We start from the raw sequence: 19,351 nt of genomic DNA, 5'->3' as shown, positions 1-19,351 counted from the left end.
TGGTCCCTTCCTTTTAAGGTCTCGCCTACAAACAGTTTTTGCTTTAGGTTAATGAAGATTTGTTGGAAACAATGCAATACAAAGCCTGGGCAATTCCTTACTCATGACTGGATGGAGATCTTGTTTATCTGACTTCCCTGCTCCTGATTTATTGGTATTTTTCTCTATCTTGCCCCACCTAGGAGCATGTTGGTGTCTCCGTCTTTTGATTTATTGGTATCTAGCCTTCCATTACTGATGTCATGGATTTCAGTGCATGAGGGACTATTTTGTCTGGTCATTGTTCTGTTGTCTTTGTTTCTCCTTTTTTGCCCCACATGCCTTTTTAAAATTGAAAATAAGGTCCCCCCAAACTGTTTGGTGCATACCTGCCCTCCTGCCCCCCCTTCTCCATGTGCCAGCCAGTGAGAGCTGAATCAGCACAGGTCTATTTTGGAATGAATTTCATATCATTCCAAGCTGTCCTTGCCAACCCTTTCATTCAAGCCCTACTGTAGGAAAGTACCATCTTGCCTGGCATGTTACCCCCATATTTCACTTTATGTATGTTGTTTTAGTCCATGTGTCACTGGGACCTTGCCAGAAGCTCTGAAGAAATCTCCCGTGGGTCGACGGAATCTTCCCCCTGCTAACGCAGACACCAAAAGACTGCATCACTGGTGTAGAAAAGTACCATCTTGCCTGGCATGTTACCCCCATATTTCACTGTATATATGTTGTTTTAGTCTATTTGTCACTGGGACCGTGCCAGGCAGGGCCCCAGTGCTCATAAGTGTGTGCCCTGTATGTGTTCCCTGTGTGATGACTAACTGTCTCACTGAGGCTCTGCTAACCAGAACCTCAGTGGTTATGCTCTCTCTGCTTTCCAAATTGTCACTAACAGGCTAGTGACCAATTTCACCAATTCACATTGGCATACTGGTACACCCATATAATTCCCTAGTGTAGGAGGCTGGACTGGCTTGTAGTGAGTACCAAGGGGTACTTACACCTTGCACCAGGCCCAGTTATCCCTTATTAGTGTATAGGGTGTCTAGCAGCATAGGCTGATAGATAATGGTAGCTTAGCAGAGCAGCTTAGGCTGAACTAGGAGACGAGTGAAGCTCCTACAGTACCACTAGTGTCATATGCACAATATCATAAGAAAACACAATACACAGATATACTAAAAATAAAGGTACTTTATTTTTATGACAATATGCCAAAAGTATCTCAGTGAGTACCCTCAGTATGAGGATAGCAAATATACACAAGATATATGTACACAATACCAAAATATGCAGTAATAGTATTAGAAAACAGTGCAAACAATGTATAGTTACAATAGGATGCAATGGGGACACAGAGGGATAGGGGCAACACAAACCATATACTCCAAAAGTGGAATGTGAACCACGAATGGACCCCAAACCTATGTGACCTTGTAGAGGGTCGCTGGGACTATTAGAAAATAGTACGGGTTAGAAAAATAGCCCACCCCAAGACCCTGAAAAGTGAGTGCAAAGTGCACTAAAGTTCCGCAAAGGACATAGAAGTCGTGATAGCGGAATTCTGCAGGAAAGACACAAACCAGCAATGCAACAACGATGGATTTCCAGTCGAGGGTACCTGTGGAACAAGGGGACCAAGTCCAAAAGTCACAAGCAAGTCGGAGATGGGCAGATGCCCAGGAAATGCCAGCTGTGGGTGCAAAGAAGCTTTACTGGACAGTAGAAGCTGAAGGTGCTGCAGGAACGACAAGGGCTAGAGACTTTCCCTTTGGAGGATGGATCCCCCACGCCGTGGAGAGTTGTGTAGAAGTGTTTTCCTGAAGAAAGACCGCCAACAAGCCTTGCTAGCTGCAAATCGTGCGGTTAGGGTTTTTGGGTGCTGCTGTGGCCCAGGAGGGACCAGGATGTCGCCAATTGTGTCTGGGGACAGAGGGGGCGTCGAGCAAGACAAGGAGCCCTTTCAGCAGCAGGCAGCACCCGCAGAAGTACCATAAACAGGCACTACGAGGATGCGTGAAACGGTGCTCACCTGAAGTCGCACAAAGGAGTCCCACGTCGCCGGAGGACAACTTAGGAAGTCGTGCAATGCAGGTTAGAGTGCCGTGGACCCAGGCTGGACTGTGCACAAAGGAATTCCTGCCGGAAGTGCACGGAGGCCGGAGTAGCTGCAAAAGTCGCAGTTCCCAGCAATGCAGTCTGGCGTGGGGAGGCAAGGACTTACCTCCACCAAACTTGGACTGAAGAGTCACTGGACTGTGGGAGTCACTTGGACAGAGCTGCTGGATTCAAGGGACCTCGCTCGTCGTGCTGAGAGGAGAACCAGGGTACCGGTGATGCAGTTCTTTGGTGCCTGCGGTTGCAGGGGGACGATTCCGTCAACCCACGGGAGATTTCTTCGGAGCTTCTAGTGCAGAGAGGAGGCAAACTACCCCCACAGCATGCACCACCAGGAAAACAGTCGAGAAGGCGGCAGGATCAGCGTTACAGAGTTGCAGTAGTCGTCTTCGCCACTATGTTGCAGTTTTGCAGGCTTCCAGCGCGGTCAGCAGTCGATTCCTTGGCAGAAGGTGAAGAGAGAGATGCAGAGGAACTCGGATGAGCTCTTGCATTCGTTATCTGAAGAATCCCCAAAGACAGAGACCCTAAATAGCCAGAAAAGAGGGTTTGGCTACTTAGGAGAGAAGATAGGCTAGCAACACCTGAAGGAGCCTATCAGAAGGAGTCTCTGACGTCACCTGCTGGCACTGGCCACTCAGAGCAGTCCAGTGTGCCAGCAGCACCTCTGTTTCCAAGATGGCAGAGGTCTGGAGCACACTGGAGGAGCTCTGGGCACCTCCCAGGGGAGGTACAGGTCAGGGGAGTGGTCACTCCCCTTTCCTTTGTCCAGTTTCGCGCCAGAGCAGGGCTAAGGGGTCCCTGAACCGGTGTAGACTGGCTTATGCAGAAATGGGCACCATGTGTGCCCATGAAAGCATTTCCAGAGGCTGGGGGAGGCTACTCCTCCCCTGCCTTCACACCATTTTCCAAAGGGAGAGGGTGTAACACCCTCTCTCAGAGGAAGTCCTTTGTTCTGCCATCCTGGGCCGGGCCTGGTCCAGTTATCCCTTATTAGTGTAGAAGAGGTGTTTCTAGCAGCTTAGACTGATAGAGGGCAGCTATGGAAGAGCAGCTAAGGCTGAACTAGGAGACATGTAAAGCTCCTACTATACCACTGGTGTCACATGCACAATATCATAAGAAAACTCAATACACAGATATACTAAAAATAAAGGTACTTTATTTTTATGACAATATGGCAAAAGTATCTCAGTGAGTACCCTCAGTATGAAGATAAGTTATATACACAAGATATATGTACACAATACCAAAATTATGCAGTAATAGCAAAAGGAAGTAATGCAAGCAGTGTACAGTTACAATAGATTGCAATAGGAGCACATAGGTATAGGGGCAACACAAACCATATACTCCAAAAGTGGAATGCGAACCACAAATGCACCCCAAGCCTATGTGAGCTTGTAGAGGGTCGCTAGGACTGTAAGAAAACAGTGAGGGTTAGAAAATTAGCCCACCCCAAGACCCTGAAAGATAGGTGTAAAGTGCACCCATAACCCCTAGAGAGCACAGAAGTCGTGATAGGGGGATTCTGCAACGAAAACAAACACCAGCAATGCAACAACAGTGGATTTCCGGACCTGGGTACCTGCAAGAGAAGGGGACCAAGTCCAAGAGTTGCGACAGTGTCGAGTGGGCAGGAGCCCAAGAAATGCCAGCTGAGGGTGCAAAGAAGCTGCCACCTGTTGGAAGAAGCTTGCTGTTCTGCAAGAACGAAGAGGACTAGGAACTTCCCCTTTGGAGGATGGATGTTCCACGTTGTGAAGAAGCTTGCAGAGGTGTTTCCCTGCAGAAAGACCGCAAACAAGCCTTGCTAGCTGCAAGGGTCGCGGTTAGGGTTTTTGGATGCTGCTGTGGCCCAGGAGGGACCAGGATGTCGCTACTTGGATGAGGAGACAGAGAAGGCGCCCAGCAAGTCAGGGAGCCCTCACAAAAGCAGGAAGCACTGGCAGAAGTACCCAGACAGGCACTTAGAAGAGGAGTGAACCAGAGTCCACCCGAAGTCACAAAAGGGAGTCCCACGATGCCGGAGGACAACTCAGAAGGTTGTGCACTGCAGGTTAGAGTGTCGGGGACTCAGGCGTGGCTGTGCACGAAGGAAATCCTGGAAGAGTGCAGAGGAGCCGGAGCAGCTGCAAATCACGCGGTACCCAGCAATGCAGCCTAGCATGGGGAGGCAAGGACTTACCTCCACCAGACTTGGAGACTGAAGAGTCACTGGACTGTGGGAGCCACTCGGACAGGGTTGCTGAGTTCCAGGGACCACGCTCGTCATGCTGAGAGGGGACCCAGAGGACCGGTGATGCAGTCTTTTGTTGCCTGCGGTTGCAGGGGGAAGATTCCGTCGACCCACGGGAGATTTCTTCAGAGCTCCTGGTGCAAGAAGGAGGCAGGCTACCCCCAGAGCATGCACCACCAGGAAACAGTCAAGAAAGCCGGCAGGATGAAGCAATACAAGGTTGCAGTAGTCGTCTTTGCTACTTTGTTGCGGTTTTGCAGGCGTCCTGAGCAGTCAGCGGTCCATCCTTTGGCAGAAGGTGAAGAGGGAGATGCAGAGGAACTCTGGTGAGCTCTTGCATTCGGTATCTGAAGAATTCCCCAAAGCAGAGACCCTAAATAGCCAGAAAAGGAGGTTTGGCTACCTAGGAAGGAGGATAGGCTAGTAAGACAGGTAAGAGCCTATCAGAAGGAGTCTCTGACGTCACCTGCTGGCACTGGCCACTCAGAGCAGCCCAGTGTGCCAGCAACACCTCTGAATCCAAGATGGCAGAGGTCTGGGGCACACTGGAGGAGCTCTGGGCACCTCCCCTGGGAGGTGCAGGCCAGGAGAGTGGTCACTCCCCTTCCCTTTGTCCAGTTTTGCGCCAGAGCTGGGCTGGGGGATCCCTGAACTGGTGTAGACTGGCTTATGCAAAGATGGGCAGCATCTATGCCCATCAAAGCATTTCCAGAGGCTGGGGGAGGCTGCTCCTCCCCAGCCATCACACCTATTTCCAAAGGGAGAGGGTGTAACACCCTCTCTCTGAGGAAATCCTTTGTTCTGCCTTCCTGGGCCAGGGCTGCCTGGACCCCAGGAGGGCAGAAACCTCTCTGAGGGGTTGGCAGCAGCAGCAGCTGCAGTGGAGACCCCGGAAAGGCAGTTTGGCAGTACCCGGGTTCTGTGCTAGAGGCCCGGGGGATCATGGAATTGTCTCCCCAATGCCAGAATGGCATTGGGGTGACAATTCCATGATCTTAGACATGTTACATGGCCATGTTCGGAGTTACCATTGTGACGCTACACATAGGTGGTGCCCTATGTGTAGGGCACGCGTGTAATGGTGTCCCCACACTCACAAAGTCCGGGGAATTTGCACTGAACAATGTGGGGGCACCTTGGCTAGTGCCAGGGTGCCCACTCACTAAGTAACTTGGCACCCAACCTTCACCAGGTGAAGGTTAGACATATAGGTGACTTATAAGTTACTTATGTGCAGTGAAAAATGGCTGTAAAATAATGTGGGCATTATTTCACTCAGGCTGCAGTGGCAGGCCTGTTTACGAATTGTCTGAGCTCCCTATGGGTGGCAAAAGAAATGCTGCAGCCCATAGGGATCTCCTGGCACCCCAATACCCTGGGTACCTCAGTACCATATACTAGGGGATTACATGGGTGTACCAGTGTGCCAATGTGAATTGGTGAAATTGGTCACTAGCCTGTTAGTGACAATTTGGAAAGCAGAGAGACCATAACCACTGAGGTTCTGGTTAGCAGAGCCTCAGTGAGACAGTTAGTCATCACACAGGGAACACATACAGAGCACATACTTATGAGCACTGGGGCCCTGCCTGGCAGGGTCCCAGTGACACATGGACTAAAACAACATACATACAGTGAAAAATGGGGGTAACATGCCAGGCAAGATGGTACTTTCCTACACTAGAGACCCGGGGGATCATGGAATTGTCACCCCAATGCCAGAATGGCATCGGGGTGACAATTCCATGATCTTAGACATGTTAATTGGCCATGTTCGGAGTTACCATTGTGACGCTGTACATAGGTAGTGACCTATGTACAGTGCACGCGTGTAATGGTGTCCCTGCACTCACAAAGTCTGGGGAATTTGCCCTGAACGATGTGGGGGCACCTTGGCTAGTGCCAGGGTGCCCACACACAAAGTAACTTTGCACCCAACCTTCACCAGGTGAAGGTTAGACATATAGGTGACTTATAAGTTAGTTAAGTGCAGTGGTAAAGGGCTGTGAAATAAAATGGACGTTATTTCACGCAGGCTGCAGTGGCAGGCCTGTGTAAGAATTGTCAGAGCTCCCTATGGGTGGCAAAAGGAATGCTGCAGCCCATAGGGATCTCTGGAACCCCAATACCCTGGGTACCTCAGTACCATATACTAGGGAATTATATGGGTGTACCAGTATGCCAATGTGAATTGGTAAATTTAGTCACTAGCCTGTTAGTGACAAATTTTTAAAGCAGAGAGAGCATAACCACTGAGGTTCTGGTTAGCAGAGCCTCAGTGAGACAGTTAGGCATCACACAGGGAACACATACATATAGGCCACAGACTTATGAGCACTGGGGTCCTGGCTAGCAGGATCCCAGTGACACATAACAGCCACACTTACAACATAGGGTTTTCACTATGAGCACTGGGCCCTGGCTAGAAGGATCCCAGTGAGACAGTGAAAACACCCTGACATATACTCACAAACAGGCCAAAAGTGGGGGTAACAAGGCTAGAAAGAGGCTACTTTCTCACAAAGGGTAGGGGTTGACATAGTTGCCCCCCTTGACCCGCCTACTGCTTTAGGCAACAGGTTTATCTTGGTGGTTGTGGACCATGCCACAAGATATCCTGAAGCAATTCCTCTGAGGACCACTACAGCACCTGCAGTGGCAGAAGCCCTCCTGGGAATCTTTTCCAGGGTGGGTTTTCCAAAAGAGGTTGTATTAGACAGGGGTAGCAACTTTATGTCTGCATACTTGAAAGCTATGTGGAAGGAATGTGGTGTAACATACAAATTCACCACACCTTATCATCCACAAACTAATGGACTGGTAGAGAGGTTTAATAAAGCTCTCAAAGGTATGATAATGGGACTCCCTGAAAAACTCAGGAGGAGATGGGATGTCCTGTTACCTTGTCTCCTTTTTGCTTAAAGGGAGGTACCCCAGAAAGGAGTGGGCTTCAGCCCCTTTGAACTCCTCTTTGGACACCCTGTAAGAGGTCCACTAACACTTGTGAAGGAGGGTTGGGAACAACCTTTAAAAGCTCCCAAACAGGATATAGTGGACTATGTACTTGGCCTAAGATCCAGAATGGCCGAGTACATGAAAAAGGCCAGTAGAAACCTTAAGGCCAGCCAGGAGCTCCAGAAGCAATGGCATAACCAGAAGGCTATTCTGATTCAGTACCATCCAGGACAGAAGGTGTGGGTATTGGAGCCTGTGGCCCCAAGAGCATTCCAGGACAAATGGAGTGGACCCCATCTAATTGTTGAAAAGAAGGGCGAGGTCACCTACTTGGTTGACCTGGGCACTTCCAGGAGTCCCCTTAGGGTGATTCATGTCAACCGCCTAAAACCCTACTATGACAGGGCTGATCTCACCCTGCTCATGGCAACAGAGGAAGGACAGGAAGAAGAGAGTGACCCTCTCCCTGATCTCTTCTCGTCCACTGAAGATGATGCTTTAGTGGAAGGTGTAGTTTTGGCGGACTGTCTTACTGCAGAACAGAAAGACAACTGCATAAATCTCCTTGGACAGTTTTCAACTGTAGAAAAATATCAATACACTGTTCCAGTAGAAGGTAAGGAAAACACATGGGGAGGTCCTAAATTTTAGGAGCAAATAACCTCACACATCCAAGAGGATGTCATGCTTCATCATCGGTACAGCTCCTCGTCAGACCGGCGCTGCAATGTCTGACGGGCTCCACCCCAGATGGGGGGGCTCTTTGCCGGAGATCTTTTACAATGATGGTGCCATGACTCCAGGATTAAGTGGGGGGAGAAAAAGGGAAATAGGAGATCAGAAGTGAAAAATGGTTAAAATTGGCTCTCACAACCTCCAATGGGTAAAAAAGTTTATTAGACCAGATGGAAGGTCGGGACCAAGATTAAAAACAGGAAATGTAGTCAAACGAGTGAAATAGAAATAATGATCAATCACTCTATTGGAATCTAAGAGTGGGAGGGAGGTAGGACAATTTTCAAACCACCCTTTTCATGGGTCAACATGTTTCGCATCCTAGTGGCCCATACGGGTCCATTGATGCTTCGTCAGGACCAAGTTGACTATCTATGTCTCCTAATCATAAGGGACTAATGTGTCTTCTTAATTAGAATCCCAGAGTTACAGGTGGCTCACAATCCTAACTAAAGCCCTGAAAATGAAATAAATCAATTAATTAATTAGCAGGATAAAGCAGACCATTCAAAGAGAGAGTGCTACAAACGTGAACTCGTGTAAAACAGTGTCCGTGTAGACAGGTGCAAAAGTGCATATAGACATATGTAAACAGAGCTTACCACCCCCATTAGGGGAATATGCTCCATAGGACAACGCGAACCAATGGTCGGGCGCAGTTACCAGTCTAAACAAGAAAGCACAATCACAGCAACAAAGAAAAAATCATGAGCAGTGATTAATATAATCAGGGTACGTCTTGTAAATCAAAAACACGTAGATTTATAGAGGTATTGACCAATTAGGTTCACATAATCTGTATGTATCTATGTTAGGTATGCTACACGATGGTATCACGTGTTACATGATAATCCCCGTTACAAAGGAGCATATTGAAAAGGCCATAATCACTGTGGTCAAAAAAAGGAAAAAAGGGGGGTGCTACTGATAAAAGTATGGACGTAAATGCCGAGAAAAAACAATCACAAAAAGGTCCATAAGTGTGCCCCCCTAGGAGTCGTAAACGAAACTGTAACTGACTCGAAAGTAGTCAGTGTCATAATTTGAGCGTTGTTATGGTAATGGCAATAGATTGGGGGGGGGGTGTAGGAAAGTACCATCTTGCCTGGCATGTTACCCCCATATTTCACTGTATATATGTTGTTTTAGTTGTATGTGTCACTGGGAGCCTGCCAGCCAGGGCCCCAGTGCTCATAAGTGTGCCCTGTATGTGTTACCTGTGTTATGACTAACTGTCTCACTGAGGCTCTGCTAACCAGAACTTCAGTGGTTATGCTCTCTCTGCTTTCCAAATTGTCACTAACAGGCTAGTGACCAATTTCACCAATTCACATTGGCATACTGTTACACCCATATAATTCCCTAGTATATGGTACTGAGGTACCCAGGGTATTGGGGTTCCAGGAGTTCCCTATGGGCTGCAGCATTTCTATTGCCTCCCATAGGGAGCTCTGACAATTCTTACACATGCCTGCCATTGCAGCCTGAGTGAAATAATGCCCACATTATTTCACAGCCATTTTCCACTGCACATAAGTAACTTATAAGTCACCTATATGTCTAACCTTCACCTGGTGAAGGTTCGGTGCCAAGTTACTTAGTGAGTGGGCACCCTGGCACTAGCCAAGGTGCCCCCACATTGTTCAGTGCAAATTCCCCGGACTTTGTGAGTGTGGGGACACCATTACACGCGTGCCCTACACATAGGGCACCACCTATGTGTAGAGTCACAATGGTAACTCCGAACATGGCCATGTAACATGTCTAAGATCATGGAATTGTCACCCCAATGCCATTCTGGCATTGGGGAGACAATTCCATGATCCCCCGGGCCTCTAGCACAGAACCCGGGTACTGCCAAACTGCCTTTCCGGGGTCTCCACTGCAGCTGCTGCTGCTGCCAACCCCTCAGAGAGGTTTCTGCCCTCCTGGGGTCCAGGCAGCCCTGGCCCAGGAAGGCAGAACAAAGGATTTCCTCTGAGAGAGGGTGTAACACTCTCTCTCCCTTTGGAAATAGGTGTGATGGCTGGGGAGGAGTAGCCTCCCCCAGCCTCTGGAAATGCTTTGATGGGCACAGATGCTGCCCATCTCTGGATAAGCCAGTCTACACCGGTTCAGGGATCCCCCAGCCCTGCTCTGGCGCGAAACTGGACAAAGGAAAGGGGAGTGACCACTCCCCTGACCTGCACCTCCCAGGGGAGGTGCCCAGAGCTCCTCCAGTGTGCCCCAGACCTCTGCCATCTTGGAAACAGAGGTGTTGCTGGCACACTGGACTGCATAGAGTGGCCAGTGCCAGCAGGTGACGTCAGAGGCTACTTATGATAGGCTCTTACCTCTCTTGGTAGCCAATCCTCCTAACCTGGTAGTCAAACCTCCTTTTCTGGCTATTTAGGGTCTCTGCTTTGGGGAATTCTCCAGATAACGAATGCAAGAGCTCATCAGAGTTCCTCTGCATCTCCCTCTTCACCTTCTACCAAAGGATCGACCGCTGACTGCTCCAGGACGCCTGCAAAACATTAACAAAGTAGCAAGACGACTGCTAGCAACATTGTAGTGCATCGTCCTGCCGGCTTTCTCGACTGTTTCTAGGTGGTGCATGCTCTGGAGGTAGCCTTGCCTTCACCCTGCACCAGAAGCTCCGAAGAAATCTCCAGTGGGTCAACGGAATCTTCCCCCTGCTAACGCAGGCACCAAAAGACTGCATCACTGGTCCTCTGGGTCCCCTCTCATCCTGACGAGCGTGGTCCCTGGCACACAGAAACTCTGTCCAAGTGACTCCCACAGTCCAGTGACTCTTCAGTCCAAGTTTGGTGGAGGTAAGTCCTTGCCTCCTCACGCTAGACTGCAAAGCTGTGTTCCCCATGATTTGCAGCTGCTCCAGCTCCTGTGCACTCTTCCAGGATTTCCTTAGTGCACAGGCTAGCCTGGGTCCCCAGCACTCCGTCCTGCAGTACCCAGCTTGCTGAGTTGGCATCAGACGTCGTGGGACTCCCTTTTGTAACTTCGCATGGACTCCGGTTCACTCTTCTTCCAAGTGCCTGTTGGGGTACTTCTTCGGGTGCTGCCTGCTTCTGTGAGGGCTCTCCGAGTTGCTGAGTGCCCCCTCTGTCTCCTCCTCCAAGTGGCGACATCCTGGTCCCTCCTGAGCCCTTGCAGCACCCAAAAACCTCTAATGCGACTCTTGCAGCTAGCAAGGCTTGTTGGCAGTCATTCTGCACAGAAACACCTCTGCAAGCTTCATTATGACGTGGAACATCAGTATTCCAAAGGAGAAGTCCCTAGTCTTCTTCTTTCTTGCAGAATTCTAAGCTTCTTCCAACCGGTGGCAGCTTCCATGCATCTTCAGCTGGCATTTCCTGGGCTCCTGCCCACTCTCGACACTGTTGTGACTATTGGACTTGGTCCCCTTGTCTTACAGGTACTCAGGTCCGGAAATCCACTGTTGTTGCATTGCTGGTGTTTGTTCTTCCTGCAGAATCCCCCTATCACGACTTCTGTGCTCTCTGGGGGTAGTAGGTGCACTTTACTCCTACTTTTCAGGGTCTTGGAGTGGACTATTTTTCTAACCCTCACTGTTTTCTTACAGTCCCAGTGACCCTCTACAAGCTCACATAGGTCTGGGGTCCATTCGTGGTTCGCATTCCACTTTTGGAATATATGGTTTGTGTTGCCCCTATCCCTATGTGCTCCTATTGCAACCTATTGTAATTCTACACTGTTTGCATTACTTTTCCTGCTATTACTTACCTAATTTTGGGTTGTGTATATATATCTTGTGTATAGTACTTACCTTCTTACTGAGGGTACTCACTGAGATACTTGTGGCATATTGTCATAAAAATAAAGTACCTTTATTTTTAGTAACTCTGTATATTCTGTTTTCTTATGATATTGTGCACATGATACAAGTGGTATAGTAGGAGCTTTGCATGTCTCCTAGTTCAGCCTAGGTTGCTTTGCCATAGCTACCTTCTATCAGCCTAAGCTGCTAGAAACACCTCTTCTACACTAATAAGGTATAACTGGACCTGGCACAGAGTGTAAGTACCCTTTGTACCCACTATAAGCCAGGCCAGCCTCCTACACCTACCCTTGCTGTTTTTATTGGAAAAGGGCCCCTCCGCCTTCTCCATGCCTGCCTGTCATCCCAGCCCCATCGCTCAGTGTTTTGACAAACATTGTGGTATTTTGAAATGATAAGACTGCCTCAAATGTTCTTATTTTTTTTTAACAAGACCTACTCTAAAATGGCCAGTACCCCCACTCCAGAATGCTCGTCCACGTCTTGATGGAACTTAGTAAAAGAAAGGCATATATGTGACGTGTAGTATGCATAAGAGCTGCCGGTTACCATGAGTAATCAGCCAGTCTGTACCCTTCTATTCAATAATAATGCAATTTGCTTTGCAGTAACCTATAGTGAAGGACTGCCTCTGCTTCGTACTTGGGTTCTTCACTCTGTACTACAGGTGGTGGAGGAGGCAAAGTACATAAAAGTAATCTTGCTTGTGGTTTCAGCAGGGAGACATGAAACACATGATAAATGTAACAACTCACAGTTAGGAGTCAAGGTGCAGCTACAAGATTGCCCACTTTCGAGATACACAAATCGACCAACAAAAAGGGGTTAAACTTTCCTTGACAACCAGGAAACTGACTGAAGCATGTGGCTAGCAAAACAGAGCCTCCCACTTTATAGCATGGAGTAGGAACATGATGAGTCTCAAAACTTCTTGCATGTGCCATGAGCCATCTCTAGATGCTGTATAATGGCCTTCTGTTTCTGCATTGCATCACTTTTATAACCCCTTGCACCATATTATGCCTGCACCAGGCATAATGTATACAAGGGGGCGTTCCCCCAGTAGGGGTACTGCAAAAATGGAAAGATTCCACTGCAACATTTTTTGCAGGCATTTTTTAACGTCTGCATCGAGCAGGCGTTAAAAGGAGGCAAATCATTATTTATAATGGGCCTCCATGTTCTTTGTAGGATTAGCACCAACATTTTTGGCACTAATCCTGCAAAGTACAACAATAGCGTCAAACATTTTGACCCCATTGTCCCTAACCTACGCCATGGTGTGCCATATGTTTATACGCCACACACATTGTGGCGTTAGGGACGCTACGGGGCGCAAGAAAGGTGGCACTGCATGTAATGCAGCACCACTATTCTTAAATTTGGGCCATAGGTGCCAGGTAAAGAGGTTTTGTTTAAATTGTTTATGTACTGTCTCCCCCATGGTCATGCTGGAAGTTATTTTCATTTTAAGCAAAAACACCACGATGGAACAGGAAGGAAGCTGACACTCTTGTATGCAATCTTTCAATACAGTTTCCAGTCTGAAGCTGGGTTCCATATCCTCCCAGCATTTGAGTGTGTCATGTGTCTTCGCCAGGATGGCAATGTTGATGTGAACAGTGGCGTAACACAAAATGATGGGGCCACCCCTGCAAAATGTGACTCGGGACCACGGTGTCTACGAGATTGCACAGATATTCATTCATGGGCTCTATGGGGGGCCCCGGAACGGTTGGGGCTGCCTTATGCTGCAGGGGCCTACTCGGGAACGCAGAGTGGCTTTTCCGAGCATTTAACTATTTTTTATTCCATGCCATTGCACATATCTTGAAAGGCATGCAGTGGCATACCTTAGAGGGTGAGGAGGCCATCCTCCCCTCCCCCCCAAAGCAAGGAACGCTAGGGGGGCCAGCACCGATGTGGAGGCCTCCGTTATGTCCAGTGCTTTCTTTGTAAATAAAAGGTGCCGGTGCTCAAAGCCCTCCTCTTAAACACGCGGCTGCTGCAATTAAATGTGCAAACGCAGAATACTGAGGTGGCGTAATCCTCAAGCCATCTCAGGGCTCTTTAATCCATTAAAAGTCACTCCCTGCCCCTTCAGCCCACTCTTGCAGCTTTCTACTTTATCCCTTTGTGACACTTTTTCGTTTTTCCCTTCTTCTGTCTTTCCCTTATGTGTCTTTTGCTCGCAGCAAATGCTTGAGGCAGAAGAATAAGCCCCGGCCCTAAAAAAATAAGTGCCGGTGCTCAACACCGGAAACAACAAGCATAAATTAAGCACTGGTTATGCCCCTGGATGTGAATCCCTTTCAACTCTGACACCATGTGGTTCCCATTTGGGTTTGGCTCCCTGTACCTCTTTGTTGGTTAAATGATAGTTGTGCCTTTCTCCATTTCAGTTTTTCACAAACTCCTAATGCCAGAGTTTCTTTATGAAAAATAAAAAGGCAGTGGCCCTAATGTATAGGGTGTTTTCTATCAGAGCAATGAGGCTTTTGTGTCTTTTCCCTGCCTGGGTCACCATGTGTTGAATATCGAACAAAGGTAATTAAAAACTACATCAGGAGAGCCACCATAAATAAATCAGAGGCCCTGATGCACACAAGGCAGTAGCCATGCAGTGCCACCATTGATTCAGAGGAGGCTTCACCGGCAGTCGATTAGCGGTTCCCCTTTCTAGATGGGGTGGGGGAATCCCAACCTTAGTGTGGTTGGAGAATTGCTGATTTACTGTGGTTCATTTGTCATGCTAAGCTCTAAACTACCTCCTAGATCTTGGCTGTGTGCTTTGTTTCCCTCCTTGTTGTCTGCAAGCCAGAGCATATACCTGCTTTTGAGGTTTGGATGTCTTTGAGTGTCTTGTCCTTGGCTGGAGTCTTCTCTTGGAGGTTCTGGTGGTTCAGTTGGAGTTCTGCGGCCCCGTATGGCAATCAGAAATTGGGACTTAGAGTTTGGTCATGCTTCTCTGGCCGGTGAGTCTTTTCCTGTAGGTTGTCTATTCCCTCCCATTTTGGTTTGGGTTCTTGTTATGAACTCTCCCATCGCTCTTTATGGAGCTTGAGCCTGGTGCATTGTTGCGTGTGTTTCTGTTGGGACTTTTTGCCTCAGCGTCTCCCTTTTGGATGTGCGATCTGATCACCTGCTGTTCTCAATGCTCCCAAATGTGCATGGGTCAGAGCAAGGCCTGCTCATAGCTTGAGCTGTTTGATTCCTTGCTTCTGCTTCCCGTGTGTTTCATCAGTCTGTTTGGCTTGTTTTCTGACATTCTGCATGTTATGGCTTTGTTTGACCTCTAGTCTGGGTAGCGCTGCATCAGTGGGTGGCGTTTTCCCTAGGACTGTCTTGTTTTCCCCCTGGTGTGCTTCTGGATTTTCACCGTGCTTTGCATTTGACGCCTGCATATGGTGCTATATTTTGGGCATGGCATGATGTCAGTTTATGCTCCTATTTATGCCTAGGGCAAGCTTTTTTTTCATGTGTAAGGATGCCTCCTTTTCTTCTGCTTTGGCATTCCTGACCCCTCTCAGAGTGAGAGTTGGAGGAGGTCTCTGCAATGTGGTGTCATCTTTGCACGCGCTTTGGTGTGCCTGCTGTGCTGGGGAACCCTGTAGGCCTTACCCCCACAGTTAGTCCTGTTGCTTAGTTCTTCCTTCTGAGTTGCTTTTGCGGCAACACCCTCCACCCATCACTGGTTATGTGTCATCATTTACTTGGCATGCTTCTGGTGTTAGCTTTCTCATCTCTCCTGCTGCCTGGCCATGGTTGGCTCTGACCCACATCCAGTATGTTTGCGGCCTAGGAGCACTGGTTATGCCACTGTGTTTGGCCGCTTGCATTGGTTGCGTCATTTAGGGCTTTGTTGACCTTCTGGGTTTGCAGACCCTCCCCAATTTGGGTATGAGCTGTCTTTTTGGATTCCTTGATGGGTGGTCAATCACAGTCTTGCCGGCTTTGGTAGACCTTCATGATATAAGAAGTACAACAATAAATTGCTAGAAAGGTAAGGCTTCGATTACTTATCAGGAATAATATTTGTCCATTTCCGCTTCCTCCTACAATCATTACTATGCTCCTTTCTTTCCCAATGTGTGCTTGGCTTTGGTTTTGGTCTGATGGTCTACCTTGGTACTCACCTCAGAGAGACTGTGGGTGTGGATATCCCCTTACAGGCACACTTGATGGGACACAAGAGTACATTGTGGGGAAGGTGGCTTCATGTCTGCCTGAGGGATGCCGTATGGATGTCCACACCCTCATAATGTCAAATAATGGATGAATAGGATCGGGAGGAACATCAGAGTTATTTAATGGTCTGTGGATATTGGAGTCACTCTGCTCTTCCCTCTTTCACTCGCTCTCAGTCTTGCCTTTGCTCTCTTTTTCCCTACCCATGTCTCGCTGTCCTCCCCATGTGCTTGCGCCTCCCCCTTTCCACCTCCCCGATCCTCTCCCTCGCTTGCTCTTCTCTTCTCTTCTCTTCTCTTCTCTTCTCTTCTCTTCTCTTCTCTTCTCTTCTCTTCCCTTCCCTTCTCTTCTCTTATCTTCTCTTCTCTTCTTCAATTCATAAAAGCATTTAGAAATATAAATACTGCAAGTACCACTCCAGGAGTACTCCTTTAGGTACACTTACATGCTTCTGTGAAGAAGCCCCACAACTCCCTATGAATAAAAGAATAAAGAGGACACATTGCTTTCTATTTGTGCTAATTTTATATTACTGTTCCATGAATATTTCCGTTTGACATATTTTGAGGCCGAATCACAAAAGCATGAGCGAGTAGGTGAAGGAGAATTGCAGGTCTGGGGCTTTAGGTCCTCCAAGATGCCTTTGCGGTGAGGGACCCCGGGTCACCCTTGATCTGCCCCTCTCTCTCTTCACTGTACTCTCTCACACTCTCTCTCTCGCCCTCCCTCCCTTTCATCTCCGCCCTTCTCTCACCCTTAACCCATTCTCATGATTCAGCGCCTGGACCCAGCGCGTGTAAACTCCTGACGCAAACCATTTAATGGAGAACGTGTGAGCCTCGAAGCGCGGGGCTCAGCAGGCCGAAGGCAGCGCCTAAGCGCCGCCTGAGGAGTTCATCAGCAGCACATATTTCATCTGCTGCTGGGAACAGCTTGGGAGCCAGGCGCTGGGAAGCGGTGTTATTATTTATAATGAGGGTGCAGGGAGCGCGGGCCCGGGAGCTCCGCACACAAGCGCCCCGCGGAAAGTGCTTTAACAGACCACTTCACAAGATGGGCAGCGCCAGACACAGCGCCTGCCTGGATGCGGAGACAAGTGGTGGGCGCTTTGAAGAGCCGTCCAGCGAGCACATCCGCTCACTGAAGCACAAAGGAAACCGCGTGGTAGACAAACGTGTAGCAGACATGCTGATCATTGCGCAGCAACGAAAGATGCTGTGTGCTGAAAGTCATCAGCTGGCCGTATCTGCGGATAATGCGTTTAAATGACTCGGAGACTGATGAGGAGATGTGTGTTGTTAGATCTGGCATCTTTGGCGTGGCTTTCCCCAACATTTTGCTTATATTCCGTCTGCTTTTGCTGGCTTCCTTTGTGCTGGCCTTAGAACGCTGCACACATTACCACTGCTCGAATGCTGTGGTCTCTTATAAATATGGTGAAATTTGCTTACACCCAATAGGCACATTTAATTTAATTATAAGTCCTTGTACACAATGCCTGTGAATTAAATGCTACTACTGGGCCTGCAGCGCTAATCGTGCTACCTACCTAAATAGCTCTTTAAACATATCTCAGGCCTGATATTGCAGCTTGTGTGGTCAGTGTTAACAGCCATTTAGATCTGGCAAAAATATACCTTTTCCAGGCCTGAACATTCCTTTTTAATACATATGTCACTCCTAACATAGGCCCTAAAAATCCCATAGGGCAGGCTGTGGTGTATTTAGAAAGTTGGATATATACTATAAACCTTCACATGTCCTGGTAGTAAAAAAACACAAATTAATTATTCACTACTGCAAGGCCAGCTTGCTCGTAGGATAACATTGAGTTACCTTATTAAATTTAATAGGTGATAACTTTCAATTGGGAGCAGGTAGGAAAGTTGGTACCATAATTGCACATCGCAAAGAACGTGCCTCAGCACACTCACAGAGGGTTTCACACCAGTCTTTTGTGTCCTCAGACAAGCTGGGGCCAGGGCAGGGAGGCAAGAAATTCCAGACACCTGTTTAGGGGAGGACTTCAGAGGCTTTTTCCACTTCAAAGCGGGTACAAGGTACAAATATTGGACCCTCAGACCCTACTCTTCGAATCACTACAAGACCTGTGGTCTCTGCCAGGAAGAAGAACTGCCCTGCTGACCTGTTTGTTGATCAATGACTGCTTTAATGCGTAACACCTGCTGTTGCTGCACCAGGACTCTTCTGCTGCTCCAAGCTGCCCTGTGGAATCCAGCCTGCCTCTGTGGACCCAGAACTCCAGGAAATCTCCAAGAATCAGTTGGCTGGTCTCCTGTTCAAGCCACAGGAACATAACAGGCTTCTTTGACATTGACGCATCTCCCCGCATCCCGACTCACCGCAACACAGCCCACCATCTACTCGGGCCCAGTGCACCCCAGGTCACTCTTGACACATATGCAACTAAGCGCAGGTCCTCACAAGTTCCTCGCATCGCCCCCCTCTGTCAAGGGTCATCCATTTCTCTCCTGTGAGGTGCATCTCAACACTGAACCTCGATTCGCAGCTTCTCGTCGATGGCTGCTCCACACCGGCCCCTGCAGCTCAATGCAAGGACATAGCATCTCGATAACCAGGCCGCAAGCTACTTTTCTGCAGACTGAACTCAGTCTTGTTTCTGGACCGCACTCAACCGCGGTTAGCCTGAACTTGTGACTTAGACCTAGTCTACCATAACCAGATACCCACAGTTAGCGCTTGATTTTCACAAAGCCTTTAAAATTGCATATTTCCGATTCTACTAATTGCATGTTTGTCATTTCGGTGTCAAATTATTTATTCAAATTTTCTGTATTTGTCTAAATCGGTGTGGTATTTTTTTCTTGTTTTGTGTTTCACACTTTGCCTCTATTTTAAGCCTGAGTGCTTTATTTCAAGCTACCAAAGGGTTGAGCACAGGTTAATCTGAGGTTTGCTTGTGTTTCAGCCTGACAAGAATTGAGATTGCTGCTTGAGTAGGATTTCAACCCACTCCACCAGTAACCTAGGGCCAGATGTACCATCACGTCCCATTGCGATTCGGTAATAGCGATTTTTAAGAAATGACTATTACCGACTCGCAAAGGGCCATGTATCACATTTGCGAATCGGTAATATCGATTTCATAAAAATCGCAAATGCTATTACCGAATTGCAAATTGCGATACCGGCCCCATTCGCAGCTATGGGCCTGTTGGCCCATAGCTGCAAATATTTAGCATTTCCAAAATTGCGATTTCTGAACCAGAAATCGCAGTTTTGGAAATGCAAAAGGCCAGGGTGCTGGGGGCCTAAGGCCCCCTCTCCTGCACCCCAAAAACGTT

This window comes from Pleurodeles waltl, chromosome 2_1 (genome assembly GCF_031143425.1).
Source record: "Pleurodeles waltl isolate 20211129_DDA chromosome 2_1, aPleWal1.hap1.20221129, whole genome shotgun sequence".
Taxonomy (NCBI): Eukaryota; Metazoa; Chordata; class Amphibia; order Caudata; family Salamandridae; genus Pleurodeles; species Pleurodeles waltl.
Note: the sequence above shows the minus strand (reverse complement) of the source record.